Source organism: Trichosurus vulpecula, chromosome 2 (genome assembly GCF_011100635.1).
Source record: "Trichosurus vulpecula isolate mTriVul1 chromosome 2, mTriVul1.pri, whole genome shotgun sequence".
Taxonomy (NCBI): Eukaryota; Metazoa; Chordata; class Mammalia; order Diprotodontia; family Phalangeridae; genus Trichosurus; species Trichosurus vulpecula.
Genome location: NC_050574.1, coordinates 442,275,880 through 442,287,449, shown reverse-complemented (window position 1 = coordinate 442,287,449; position 11,570 = coordinate 442,275,880). Strand labels below are relative to the sequence as shown.

Below are 11,570 nucleotides of genomic sequence, written 5' to 3'. Positions count from 1 at the left end.
ACTCCTACATTCCCTATGAGGCAATAGGGTACTGAGGTCACTTTCGCTAAAGAACTGCTTGGTTGGCTGAGGAAACTGGATGTTTGTGGCTCAGGAATTACAGTGCTATATGGTCAATTAATTTCCTGCTCTTTTTCCATTCTAAGACTTAGCAAGAGAGTAAGAGTAGACAGGCATTGAGGTATAGTAGAAAGCTTGCTTCACTTGGAATCAGAGGACCTGGTTTGAAACTTTACTATCTGTGTGACTTTGAGCATATCACATCCCCTCTATGTGTTCCAGTTGAGGTCCAAAGGACATCATTATTTCACTGGAGAAATATTATAAAAAATAAAGGAACTGCTTAATGTAATTTTTGGTGGAGCTACAATAATAATAATTACCATTATTTTATCACACTGTTCTTCTAGAATAATTGAATAATAAAAAAAGTTATCATGTCATCAAGGGCCAGTCAGTTCTAGATAAAATGATAGAATAGGCCAAATTGGTTCTCATCACTTTTCCATGACCCTTTGTTTTCCACTCTCTAAGGCTGGTGTTTCCTCCTCTTTGTGGGAGATGGCCCAGAGCCCTCTGTTGTATGTCCCTATCCAGGCTTCCTCTACCTATTTCTACTGGTCATGCCTCCCACACCACCAAAATTTAACTATCCTATGTCCTATTTCTAAATTTTTTTTCTTTAAAGGCTCTATCTCTCTCCTAGAATTAATCCAAGCAAACTCTGCCCATCCTTTTCTCCTTATCACAAGTCCCAAAAGACTTCTTTTTAAAGCTAAACTCTACTTCTGTTCTCCAGACCTCATTAATTTTTTTATCTATCTAGCCTCATTTCCCATCACTCCTGAGGGATATTGCTCTCCTGCATATCCCCTGTCCTTCCTTCCCTCTCTCTGGAATCTTCAGTCTTTTCTTTTCCATTGACTCCTCCTTTGCCATTTAACTATATAAAGCTACCTTTAATCTTGAAACAGCCTTCTACAACTTCACCCACCTCTGCAGTGACATGGAGCACACCCCCTCAATGGTGAGCCACTCTAATTTTGGAAAGGCTCTTATTTTTGAAAAGTCTTTCATTTTCTCAAGCCCAAATGTATCTCCCTATAGCTTCCACCTACTGGTCCTGTTCCTGCCATCTGGCAGTTCCACAAAATATGTGAATTTCATTTTTCATGTGACAGCTTTTCACATATTTGAAGATAACAGTCATAGCCCCCTCAATCCCAGCCTAAGCTTTTACTTTTCCAGACTAAACATTCCCAAACCTTCTTACCATTTCTCATGGCATAGTTTCTACACTTTCTAAGCTCCCCTAGCCTCTACAATCTGGTTTCATCCTAACTTCTCTAATCTCATGTCCCATTTCCCCTCAGTTCTCCACCCCAGCCAGGATGGTAGTTTCATGGTCCCCTGAATATGATGCACTCAGAATAGGTCCCCTCACCTAGAATGCTGCTCCCTTGCCATACATCTATCCAAATCAAATAACTTAGTCCTTCAGGGTCCAGGTCATCTCCATCCTTCTTATAACTAATCTAATAGGTTATTAATATTACATAAATGCTAGCTATTCTTAGTTGGAGGTGATCAATACCTTCATTCTTGTTAAATGATTGATGCTCAGTTGTTAATAACTGTTAATATCCCTTTCAAAAACACATTTTAAGTGGATCATACATAATGCCTTAATCCAAAAGATTTGGGGTGGGGGATGGAAGTTATGGCCTGTGAGAGTTAAGAGAGGCAGAGAAGAAAGTACAGAGCTCTGCAAGAATAGATCTCACTGATGCCCATAACTTGAGGAATTGCTGACCAAGTGGTGGTATGTGAAAGTAATGGAATACTACTGTGCTATAAGAAATAACTGAACAAGTTGTGGTGTATGATTATGCTGGAATACTACTGTACTGTAGGAAATGCTGAGCTCAGTGATCTGAGAAAGGTATGGAAAGACTTGCACAATGTGATGAAGAGTGAAGTGAGCAGGACCTATTGTATACAGTATACCACTGTATACAGCAAAAGCAATAGAATGAATTTGGGGGCAGCTAGGTGGAACAGTGAGTGGAGCACCAGCCCTGGAGTCAGGAGGACCTGAGTGCAAATCTGGCCTCAGACACTTGACACACTTACTAGCTCTGTGACCTTGAGCAAGTCACTTAAATCCAATTGCCCTGCCTTTCCCCCTGCAAAAAAAAAAGAATGACTTTGAGCAACTAAGTCACTTTAACTATTGTAAATACACAAATTATAAATAAAGGGCATATGAAGAAAGATACTATCTTCATTCAGATAAACAGAAATATGTATGTAATAATTTTACATATATATATGTGCGTATGCATGTGTGTGTGTGTCTATGGCAGTCATCTCTAGGGTGAGGGAGGGGAGAGAAAAAAAGAGGAAAAAATTTACATGATAATTTTCTTGTATATTTGGAGGGAATAGCAAGTTGTACCTGGTACATTTGCAATTTCATGAGCAATCATCTTTTTTATTGTACTGTGTTATGGAAATGCTTGTTTTGTTCTGTGAATTGAAAATAAATCTTCTTTTAAAAAAGAAAGAATGAGTAGGTGGATTTCAGAAAAACCTGGGAAGACTTACATGAACAGATGCAAAGTAAAGTGAGCAGAACCAGAACACTGTACACAGTAATAGCAATATTGTATAATGATCAATCATGAATGACTTAGCTATTCTCGGCAATACAATGATCCAAGATAATTCCAAAGGACTCAGGAAGGAAAATGTTATCTATATCCGGAGAAAGAACAGATGGAATCTGAATGCAGATCAAAGCATACTATTCTCACTTTATTTCTTTAAATTTTTTGTAGATTTCTTCTTTTGGTCTGTTTCTTCTTTCACAACATGACTAATGTGGAAATATATTTTACATGATTGTACATATATAACCTATATCAAATTGTTTACCATCTTAGGGAGAGGGAACTAAGGGAGGGAGAAAATTTGGAACTCAAAAATTTTTAAAAATCAATGTTAAATTTATCTTTACAAGTAATTGGAAAAAATAAAATACTATATTTTTTTTAAAAAGAATATATCCCACTACTTTTTCTGCACACATCAACCCATTGATGCCATTTGACCACTTCAATTTTGTTTCAAAATGTTTTTCTGGCCCCACACTAAGTTGACTCAAAACATGTATAAGAGGAAGTTGTGTTCAGTTTTTTTTTTAAAATTATAGTCCTTAATTGTAACAGAAACAGCAACTTTTTTAGTTCAAAAATAATATTCTCTCATGGATAAGTTAGGGTGGTAATTCCCATCATTTTTTGAGTTTGTTTTTGTTCTAAGAACTTTCAATCACAAAACAAAAGTATTTGAATCCCCAGAGTAATTTATATGCTATTCAGAATACTCCGTAATTATTTGTTGCCTAAGGTTCCTTTAGTGCAAACCCCTTGGACTATCATCTGGAACCCCACCAAAGAGAGTACATAAATCATGAAATAGGAATTACTAGGGGTAGGGACAAGGAGGGATAATGGAAGATTTATTGTGATCTAAACTGGATTCAAGGGCAGCTAGATGGTGTAGTGGAGAGAATGCTGGGCCTGGAGTCAGGAAGACTCATCTTCCTGAGTTCAAATCTGGCCTCACACATGTATTCCTTGTGTGACCCTGGGCAAGTCACTTAACCCTGTTTGCCTCAATTTCCTCATTTGTAAAATGAGCTGGAGAAGGAAAATGGTTTTGCAAACCATTCCAGTATTTTGCCAAGAAAACCCCAAATAGGATCATGAAGAGTCAGACATGACTGAAAAATGACTAAACAACAAAACTTGAATTGATTCTATTGGTTATGATTTTTTTAAAAGCTTCATCCTCTGGCAATGAAATTCTTAAAATACAAACTGACAAAGAGATTGAAACCCAGCAATTATCTCCATCAGCTATATTTATTAGGAGACTCTCCCTATTGAAGCTCTATGAATTGTTAGTAACACTAAACATGGACTGTTACTCTTAATCATAGAAAACCACTTAATCAGCGTTAGTTCTAACGAGAGGGGCAGAAACTGATGGGAAAGGCAATCAGTGATCTACGTCTTGAATTATCCACCTTAATTTGACAAGATACAGAGATCTGCAGGCAAAATAGATCCATCACTGATTGTATTGATGAGATACCCAAGGTGATAATGAATCTCTCTCTGTAGGGATAACCTGTTTTACACAGGACACTTCAAGAGTAACATTTTAGTCTGTCACAACTACTAATGCCCAGTATTTATTTAGTACCTACTCACAGCATCATCTCCCTGATATTGTAGTCCTCTTTGAGAATGAAGGACAAATAGCAAGCAACCAGATACCAGGCACTTTCCTAAGTGCCTTAAAAATATAATCTTTGCTCCTCAAAACTATCCTGGGAGGTAGGTGCTGTTATAATCTCCATTTTACAGTTAAAGAAACTGAGTCATGCAGAGGTTAAATGACTTGCTCAAGCTAGTAAGTCTTTGCGGCTGGATTTAAACTCAGGTCTTCCTGATTCAAGGCCTGGCCCTGTATCCACTTTACCACCTGGGTTCAGAGTATAAGAGGCACACAAACTCAATGGAGTGTGTTTCATCAACTTCTTTTCTGAACTTGATTGGTAAGAATTGTACCCCAAATCATCAGAATCAAAGTCAGTCAAATCCAGTTCATCTGATCTTAATAAAATTTAGCTAATATTTATTAAGTGGCTATGTGCAAAATGTTTTACTAGGTGTCAGAAATATAAAGGGAGAAGGAATAAGCATTTATTAAGTGCCTATTATGTGCTAAGATCTTTACAAATATTATCTCATTTGATCCTCATAACAAGCCTGGGTAGTGAGGAAATTGAGACAGACAGAGGTTAAGTGACTTGCTGTAATAGTAATTAAGGTAGAATTTTTTGCTGTTGACCTTTAACGATTCTGGCCTTTGAATGGGGCAGATAAAGTGGGATGTTTTTGTATTTCTCAGCACTGAGACAATTGGGAGTCATTGATTTGTATCTGATGTGATATTGGGGGTGGGGAACTTTTCCACACCCAGCCTAGGTGAGGTTGGGGCCCTCGGGGCCCTGAACAGGATATATAAGAGCAGAGGTTAGGGTTCTCTCTCCAAGCTCTAAGCCACAGCAGGAGTGACGCGTGACTCTGGGACAGCCATTGTAGTGAGCTTCCCAGCTGAACACCCAGATATTGATAACTACGAGTCTTTAAGTCAGGGTGCTGGTTTTTAACCCTGAACTAAGTAAATGATATTTGTATGCTGGATTAAAGTAAGATTGTTAACCCTTTAACGTCGCTTTCCTTAATAAAGCTGATCAAAAGGACCTGGGCTTGCAGTGTTCTGTGAGCTGGTTGTTGTTGGTTTTACACCCTCACAGCAGCTGCTAGCCAGATTGTTGAAACACTTGCCCAGGGTCACACAGCTAGGAAGTATCTCAGACTGAATTTGAACTCAGGTCTTCCTGACTCAAGGCCTAGAGCTCTATCCACTGCACCACCTAGCTGAACATCAAAGTGACACAGTTAGACATTACCCTTAGGGATCTTACAACTTCCTAGGAGATATGTGACATGGATACAGAAAGTAAAATACAAGGTAGAATGTGATAGAACAAAGGCAAGATATAGGCTAAGTGTTCTAAGGGAATGGAGAGATACTTTTGGTGGGGAGGGAGGGGAGTAGATTTATGAAGGAGGCAGAACCTCAGAAGCTTAGGCCTTAAAGGAAAAGAAGACTTCTAACAAAAGAAAATGCCCATTTACTCAACTCATAGTCATAACTAATGGGAAAACCATATGAAAAGAATATAAGATACAGCTCTCTGCAATAAAATTGATAGAAAAATTCAAGATGATGGTGATACCATTATTATAGGATCCCTTCTTTAAAAAGCAGAGTATGTTCTCTGTCCATAGAATGGAAAGAAATGCTTTCATAAAGATCTTGAAAAACTATTGCTGGACTTATGGATAGGAAAAGAATTTATGAATAAACAGAGAACATTGTGAGATGTAAAATGGATAATTTTGATTATGTTAAATTACAAAGGATTAGTACAAATAAAACCCATGTAGCCTAGATTAAAAGAAAAGCAGAAAGCTGAGGGAGGGGGGAATTTTATAGACAGTTTCTTGGATAGAGGTATCATATCTCAAATATATAGAAAACTTTGTCAAATTTATAAGAATTAGTCATTCCCCAATTGGTAAATAGTCAAAGGACATGAATGGGCACTTTTTGGATGAAGAAATGAAAGCTATATGTAGTTTTATAAAAAAATTTTCTAAATCACAGACTAGAGAAATGCAAATTAAAATAACTTTGAGATATCTTTGCATACCTATCAGAATGGCTAAAATGATAGAAGGGGAAAATGACAAATGTTGGAGGCGATGTGGAAAAACTGGGACAGTAATATACTATTGGTAGAAATATGAACTGATCCAACCATTTTGGAGAGCAATCTGGAATTATGCCCAAAGAATTATAAAACTGCATATACCCTTTGATCCAGGTCTGTTTTCTAAGGTGATTAGGGAAAAAGGAAAACAACTTTTATGTTCTAAAATATTTATAGCAGTTCTCTTTGTGGTGGCAAAGAACTGGAAACTGAAGGGATGCCCATCAATTGGGGAATGGCTGAGCATATGATTGCAATGGAATACTACTGTACTGTAAGAAATGATGAATAGGTTGATTTTAGAAAAGCATGGAAAGATTCACATACAATTATGAAGAGTGAAATGAGCAGAACCAAGAGAATGTTGTATACATTAACAGCAATATTGTTCAAAGAGTAAGTGTGAATGACTATGCTATTCTGAGTATTATAAATATTCAAATCAACTACTAAGGACCTATGAAGGAAGATGCTATCCATCTACAGAGAAAGAACTGACAAATAGAAGTATAGATAGTAAGATATTCTACATATGCCTATACATGCATATGTATATATACATGGTCTTCTATGGTCTTCTTATGGTCTTCTATCCTTGAGTCCCTCGTCACCCTGCCTTGATGCTCTATACACTGTGTCACTTCAATACTCATTCATTTCCAAGCCCAAGTAGTGGATTACTTTAATCTTCTCCATTCCTACATGCATGCTGCTGAACATTAGTGGAGGAAATCAATCAGACTAACTGAGTCTACACCCAATTTACATTAGGTACTCTCAATCAGGTCCTCGCAGCTGCATGATAATAATTTTATTCTTTTCTGACTGTCCTATACCCTTCTTTATCCATTCCAAACTTTCATTTCTCTCCTCATGTCACCTACACTACCCCATCTGGCTCAGTGAACATTCTGACAAATATTTCTATGAAAAAACAAGGAGGCTATCTATCATGGACCATTCATCATCTTTTCTCAAATCACCTCAACATAAGGCCACATTTTCTCCTCCTTTATTCCCATCTCTGAGGAAGGGGTGATGGCCCTTCTTCTTGCAAATGCCAACACTTCTACTTGTGTTCTTGAACCTATAACCTCCCAGTTCTTCCAGCAGATTGTCCCTTTGATCATCCCTTTCTTTCTCTCATTTTCCATCTCTCCTGGAAGGGGGAGGTGGAGGGAAGGGGAGAAAATTTGGAACTCAAAAGTTTATGGACCTGAATGTTGTAAACTAAAAATAAGTAAGTAAATTTTTTTTTTAAATTCTATCTGAGGGGCAGAGCCAAGATGGTGGCTGGAAAGCAGGGACTAGCGTGAGCTCCACGCCAAGTCCCTCCAAAAACCTATAAAAAAATGGCTCTGAACCAATTCTAGAACTGCAGAACCCACAAAATAGCAGAGGGAAGCAGGGCTCCAGCCCAGGACAGCCTGGATGGTTGCTGGGCGAGGTTTTTCACCCATGGAGCTGGGAGAGGAACAGAGCGGAGCAGAACCCAGCATAGGCCGCATGGACCAAAGCGCCCTGAATCAGTGAACCGTGGCAGTTGCTGGACTTCTCAACCCACAAACAACAAAGCCAACAGAGAAGAACTGCAGAACCCACAAAACAGTGGAGGGAAGCAGGGCTATAACCCAGGACAGCCTGGATGGTCTCTGGGTAAGGTCTATCCCGCACAGAGCTGGGAGCGGAGTGGAGCGGAGCCCAGCGTGGCCCACGTGGACCAACCAGACCAGGAGACGGGTGGAGCGTGCCCTAGCGCCCAGAATCAGTGAGCTGGAGCAGTTACCAGACTTCTCAACCCACAAACACCAAAGACAACAGAGAAGGTTAGTGGGAAAAGCTGCTGGGGACAGAGTGAAAAAAGGAGTTCCCGGTTGGGCCATCGCCCCAGGGGCAGCAGAGGTGGGGCAGCTACAGAACTACAGCTGCAGTTGCTTCTGGCCCGAGGCCCATCTGGTGGGAGGAATTAAGTGGCAGATCAGAGCAGGAGTGCAGAGCCTGCTAAAGATCTAAGTCCAGTCTGGGTTGGCGGTTCTTGGGGAAGGAGGAGTGCTGGTGTGGCAGAGCTGGTTGTAATAGCTCTGAAATCAACAGCGCAGCCCCTTAAGCTTGGAACATAGTACACTTTACTCTACAAGCAGTCATACCCTGCTGAAAAAATCAAGGGTCAAGTAAGTTGGCTGGGAACATGGACAGGCAGTGAAAATGCACTCAGATTCAGTCTCAGACTTTGGAATCTTTCTTTGGTGACAAAGAAGACTAAAACATACAGCCAGAAGAAGTCAACAAAGTCAAAGAGCCTACAACAAAAGCCTCCAAGAAAAACATGAACTAGTCCCAGGCCATGGAAGAGCTCAAAAAGGATTTGGAAAAGCAAGTTTAGAGAAGTAGAGGAAAAATTGGGAAAAGAAATGAGAAGGATGTGAGAAAACCACGAAAAACAAGTCAATGACTTGCTAAAGGAGAACCAGAAACATACTGAAAAATATACTGAAGAAAATAACACCTTAAAAAATAGACTAACTCAAATGCCAAAAGAGCTCCAAAAAGCCAATGAGGAGAAGAATGCCTTGAAAGGCAGAATTAGCCAAATGGAAAAGGAGGTCCAAAAGACCACTGAAGAAAATACTACTTTAAAAATTAGATTGGAGCAAGTGGAAGCTAGTGACTTTATGAGAAATCAAGATATTATAAAACAGAACCAAAGGAATGAAAAAGTGGAAGACAATGTCAAATATCTCATTAGAAAAACCACTGACCTGGAAAATAGATCCAGGAGAGATAATTTAAAAATTATTGGACTACCTGAAAGCCATGATCAAAAAAAGAGCCTAGATATCATCTTTCAAGAAATTATCAAGGAGAACTGCCCTGATATTCTAGAGCCACAGGGCAAAATAGAAATTGAAAGAATCCACAGATTTCCTCCTCAAATAGATCCCCAAAAGAAATCTCCTAGGAATATTGTCGCCAAATTCCAGAGCTCCCAGATCAAGGAGAAAATACTTCAAGCAGCCAGAAAGAAACAATTTGAGTATTGTGGAAACACAATCAGAATAATGCAAGATCTGGCAGCTTCTACATTAAGAGATGGAAGGGCTTGGAATACGATATTCCGGAGGTCAATGGAGCTAGGATTAAAACCAAGAATCACCTACGCAGCAAAACTGAGTATCATGCTCCAAGGCAAAATACGGATTTTCAATAAAATAGATGAGTTTCAAGCTTTCTCAGTGAAAAGACCAGAGCTGAATAGAAAATTTGACTTTCAAACACAAGAATCAAGAGAAGCATGAAAAGGTAATCAAGAAAAAGAACAAGAAAAAGAAATCACAAGGGACTTACTAAAGTTGAACTGTTTTGTTTGGAAAGATGATGTGTATGATTCATGAGACCTCAGTATTAGGGTAGCTGAAGGGAATATGCATATATATATATATATATGTGTGTGTGTGTGTGTGTGTGTGTGTGTGTGTGTGTGTGTATATATGTATGTGTGTGTATGTATGTATATATATATATACATATATGGAGAGAGAGAGAGAGAGAGAGAGAGAGAGAGAGAGGGCACAAGGTGAGTTGAAGATGAAGGGATGATATAGAAAAGAAATAAAATCAAATTAAGGGATGAGAGAGGAATATATTGAGAGAGGGAGAAAGGGAGAGATAGAATGGGGTAAATTATCTCACATAAAAGTGGCAAGAAAAAGCAGTTTTGTAGGAAGAGAAGAGAAGGCAGGTGAGGGGGAATGAGTGAATCTTCCTCTCATCAGATTTGACCTGAGGAGGGAATACCATACAAACTCAATTGGGTATCTTACCCCACAGGAAAGAAGGAGGAAGAAGATAAAAAAGGGAGGATGATAGAAGGGAAGGCAGATGGGGGGGGGAGGTAATCAAAAACAAAGGGACAGGATCAAGGGAGAAAATTCAATAAAGGGGGATAGGTTAGGAAGCAGCAAAATATAGTTAGTTTTTCACAACATGAGTATTGTGGAAGAGTTATACATAATGATACGCATGTGGCCTATGTTGAATTGCTTGACTTTTTAGGGAGGGTGGGTGGGAAGGGAAGGGGGGTGGGATTTGGATCTCAGTTTTAAAAACAGATGTTCAAAAACAAAAGAAAAAAGTTTTTGCATGCAGCTAGAAAATAGGATACATAGGCAAGGGGGCATAGAAATTTATCTTGCCCTACAAGAAAGGAAGGGAAAAGGGGATGGGAGGGGAGTGGGGTGACAGAAGGGAGGGCTGACTGGGGAACAGGGCAACCAGAATATATGCCTTCTCGTGGGGGGGAGGGTAGAAATGGGGAGAAAATTTGTAATTCAAACTCTTGTGAAAATCAATGCTGAAAACTAAATATATTAAATAAATTAAATTTTAAAAAAACAGCACTTTCCAGTGAGCAAACGGAAAAAAAAAAATTCTATCTCTCCTTATCTATTGGCTCCTTCCCGACCATTTACAAAAATGCTCAGAATTCAACCATTCTTTAAAAGTCCTCACTTGATCTTGCCATCCTCTCAAGTAATCTTTTCTTTCTCATAAAACCAAAAGTCTAGAAAAAAGTTATCTGTACTCGTCTCCTCCAGTTTCTCACCTCCCAGTCATTTTTCAACCCTTTGGAATCTGGCTTCTGATCTTTTGATTCAACTAAAACCCCTCTCACCAAGGTGATCTGATGTCCTTTTGTTAATCCTTTTACTTGGCCTCTCAGTAACATGTGATGCTGTTGGCCATCTTCTCATCCTGGTTATTTTCTCTCCTCTGTTTTTTGTGAAACTGCTCTCTTTGTTCTCCTCCTCCTTATCCCTCTGCCCTTCTCAGTCTCCTTTGCTAGATTCTTGGCATACTCATAAGCTATGGGTATGCCTGAAGGCTTCCCTGGGCAGCCTTATTTTCACTCTATCCCCCTTTATTTGGTCAGCTCTCATCAGTTCAGTTCTTATCTCTATGCATACCTACACATTCAGCCCTAGTCTCTCACCTGAGCTCAAATCTTAAATCACTTAAACCACTGCCAATAGAAGATTTCCTCCTAGATGTTCTACTGGTATCTCGAATTGAATGTTTCAAAAAGTGAATTCATTATTTCCCTCATAAAACCCATCCTTATTTCTGTCAAGGACACCACCATTCCACCTATCACTCT

General features: G+C 39.1%; 1 protein-coding gene across 1 annotated transcript in view; it reads right to left on the bottom strand.

Annotated features, from left to right (window-relative positions):
- HUNK (hormonally up-regulated Neu-associated kinase) overlaps window positions 1-11,570 on the bottom strand; it is a 146,683-nt gene that overhangs the window by 85,579 nt on the left and 49,534 nt on the right. The window lies entirely within an intron of this gene.